We start from the raw sequence: 4,231 nt of genomic DNA, 5'->3' as shown, positions 1-4,231 counted from the left end.
GATTAGACAGCCCAGATAGCGTAGGTGTGTTCCCAGGGCAGCGTGCTTGAATCCTAATCGGATATAAACACGAAAATAGGTATGAACAAACACGCACGCACACTCGCATAAATGATGCTACACTTTGTTTGCTCATAACCAACCGTTCGCTCTCACCACATCTGTGTGACAAGGTGTTATTGTGTTGCATGCCAATAACCCCGGTGGACGCTGCGGATACAGCAACAAAAATTAAATCCCATTTGATTGGAGCTTATATATACATTTGAAGTGAGAATCAAGGAATAGTAGCAACTCCGGACTTCTTGACTCCTAGTCCTAGCTATAGAGACAACGAGGACGAGGGTAAGTTGTATTTATATATTTCGGTTAAAAGAAAGGGGGGGGGGGGACGAGGAACAAACAAAAGCATATATATATATATATATATATATATATATATATATATAGTCCGCCCCTACAAATTATTTATATAGTTCTGAGTCGATTGTTTTTTTTCTAAAATGAACACAAAAATAGTGTTTTGTATTATTTCCAGAACACGTTTACTTTTCTTCTTACGTCAAATCAAACTTAAATTTTTTTTATAAAAAAACAACAAAACCAAACAATGTTCATGGATGCTGGGAAGGAATATAGCTTATCATATTGTATGACATGTAATGGACGTAACTAAATATACGTGAATTTGTTTTTTTTTTTTTTTTTTTTTGTTTAACGACACCACTAGAGCACATTGATTTATTAATCATCGGCTATTGGATGTCAAACATATGGTCATTTTGACACAGTCATAGAGAGGAAACCAGCTACATTTTTCCATTAGTAGCAAGGGATCTTTTATATGCACCATCCCACAGACAGGATAGCACATACCACGGCCTTTGATATACCAGTCGTGGTGCACTGGCTGTGACGAGAAAATATCTAAAGATGTCATTTTTAATTTGTCTAGCTCATACTTTCATTCTTTTTTCTCTCATTTATCATCATTTGGCTATCATTTTGATCGGTTTAATATACTCCTCTTCCACCCAATTCAGCAATCAATATTTCAAAATTTTAGGTAGCCAAAAGTCGGTTCACATGTTGTTGTTTTGGGGTTGTTGTTTTTTACCTACGTAACATGTTGTTCATTACATTCACTTAAACCGGTGAGTTACAATTTGACTACTAATGTACTGCGCATCAGTGCTCAAAACATCACTCTAGAACAGACACATTTCTGGAACATATACTCGTACGAGACTGAAAGATAACCTAAAATTCGGACAAAATGTGATAACTGGAGACCTTTTTACCATTTATTTCCATCATTCTACCCTCAAAATTAATTGTTATCCATGTAAAAAATGCGTAGTGATTCGTTTGTAACCGTATATAGCTGTTTGGTAGTAAAGTTAAAGTTTGTTTTGTTTAACGACACCACTAGAACACATTGATTATTAACCATCGGCTATTGGATGTCAAATATTTGGTTATTCGGACATATAGTATGAGACAGGAAACCCGCTACATTCCATTAGTAACAAGGGGTCTTTTATATACACCATCCCACAGACAGGATAGCACATACCACAGTCTTTGATATATCAGTCGTGGGGTACTGCCTGGAACGAGAAATAGCCCAATGGGCCCACCGACGGGGATCGATCCCAAACCGAATGCGCATCAAGCGAGCGCTTTACCACTGGGCTACGTCCCGTCCCTCTGTTTGGTAGTAATGCTAATATGAATAAATGTTATCTAGATTCGGAATTTTCGTTTAAATCGGGCAAAAACTAGCCTGATCCCGTATACAAAAATGGGAGTCCGTACGCCTATGCTGGAATAAATTAATAAAGTTATGGCGATCCTTATATTTTTATCGACTTTTAATTGTAGAACGTAACGATTTACTACGTGACCAATTGGCGGTTCGCGTGAATTCAAAGTTGTGAAACCAACATGTCAATAGAATGATATATCGTGTGAAATACTGTGCAATTTTCTTTGACGATTTCAGTCCGTTTCGACCCTGTTCTGTCGGTTTCCTCCAACCCTGTCTTGCGAGCCGACCTGCCTCAGCTTCCTCCACGGATGCTGTCTGTGCACCCACCTGGAATCCTCGTTTTTTCTCACCAATAAAGCTTGTCTGACCCACGGAACTACCTAAATATCACTAAGGAATGCCAAGGAATAACCACTAGACACTTTGTGAAGTAGGGCCAGACGTAGCCCAGTGGTAAAGCGCTCGCTTGATGCGCGGTCGGTTTGAGATCGACCCCAGTCGGTGGGCCCATTGGGCTATTTCTCGCTCCAGCCAGTGCACCACGACTGGTACATCAAAGGCCGTGTTATGTGTTATCCTGTCTATGGGATGATGCATATAAAATATCCCTTGCTGCTAATCGAAAAGAGTAGCCCATGAAGTGGCGATAGCGACTTTCCTCCCTCAATATCTGTGTGGTCCTTAACCATATGTCCGACGCCATATAACCGTGAATAAAATGTGTTGAGTGTCGTTAAATAAAACATTTTCTTCCTGTGGATGGCCACACAAGACGAGCAGCTACTACGCTTGTAAAGACAAGGACTGGGGTGTGGATGTGTGCTATAGCTGCTGGGGGTGGTGTGTGGTTCAGTGGTCAAGTGTTCCCACGAGGTGTGATGGGTCGCGGGATCGATCGCCCTCGAGTTTTCTGCCGTCTCATATCAAAATATTCGCGTTTCTTTTGATGTGTCGTTCATGTTGTTGTTGTTGGTGAGTTTGTTTTGGGTTTTTTGTTTTTAAAGTAAAAAAAAAAAAAAAAAAAAAATATTCTGATTGAAGTGTGGTCGTTGTTGATTATATTGTTATGAAGTTTTCTCCAGATTTGAATTTGTTTACACCCCCCCCCCCCCCCCATTATAAACACATTCCAGTTGAAAAATAAATACAAAGAAAAGGAAAGTAGGCTTACATTTAGCAGTCATACGACATCGAAAATAACTAGTTTGGGAGCAGTAAAAAATACAAAATAAAAAAAATACAAAATATTCACCGAATGTTTTTCCCATTCCAACCAGTGCCCCCCCACGACTGGTCGCAGGACTGACCAACCTCGACGTTTCTCACAACTGGTACGAGGCAGGTTGTATCACAGTCGGTAGAGCGCTCACCTGAGGTGCTTAGGTCGAAGGATCGAACCCCCTCGGTGGTCACGTTATCTGATTGTGGTTTTCCCCCGTCCCAACCATTACCCCACCACTGGTATATCAAAGAATGTGGTATTATACCGTATTATTGCCATGTTTGCAGGAAGGTGCATATTAAAATATCCCTTCCTGCTAATGGAAAAATGTAGCGGGTTTTCTCTAAGAGTAAACCATGTGTTAGAATGATCAAATTGTAGACATCCAGTGACGTAGGAAGGTGCCAAAAAGTGTGTATGTGTGTGTGTGTGTGGGGGGGGGGGGGGGGGGGCACACTTTTATATTTACACACTTTTACACTATTGACATCTAGTAGCCGACGATTAAGAAAATAATGGCAGATCGCTCGGCTGTGTTACTTGGGTAGTAGTATCGAACCTGAAGGGTGGATCCATTCTCTGGTTGGGGTTTTCCCCCGTCCCAACCAGTCTACCACGACTGGCAAATCAAAGGCTGTGGTATGTGCTGCCCTTTCTGTGGGAAGACCCCTTGCTGCTAATGGAACAAAAAACGTGTTTCCTCTGGGACTATATCCAGACCTTGACGTCATTATTTGTTCCTCGAACTTAGATTATGGTGGGTCATTTAAAGGGACAGACCCTAGTTTGAACCCTTGAAAATTAACACGAAGTTTAGTTAATCTACAAACCTGTAACACATTTGGATCAAGTTACAATTGAGTGTAACATGAGTCTGTGACTTGGAAATGGTGAAATACCCTCTAAAAACAGACTAAAACTCGACTCCATAACTATTACTTCTCAGACGCACGTGCGCTGTTATAAATATAAATAAACACTAGGTTGACTAAAAACACTTCGAATGTATGGAAATTGATAATCTAAACCATAAAATCTAAATAGTCTATGATTTCAGTTATCAAAAACGGCTATAATAGTTAAAAATATGCCTTAGTGTTTAAAAACTAGGGTATGTCCCTTTAAAATATTACCATATTGATACCGTATAAATTCACATGGTAAGGAGAGCTGAAAATTACTCTTCTTGAACTATTTTCAAGTGGGTGGGTGGTGAGCGAGAGGGATAGCTCCTCTTA

The sequence above is a fragment of the Gigantopelta aegis genome, chromosome 15 (assembly GCF_016097555.1).
Source record: "Gigantopelta aegis isolate Gae_Host chromosome 15, Gae_host_genome, whole genome shotgun sequence".
NCBI lineage: Eukaryota > Metazoa > Mollusca > Gastropoda > Neomphalida > Peltospiridae > Gigantopelta > Gigantopelta aegis.
Note: the sequence above shows the minus strand (reverse complement) of the source record.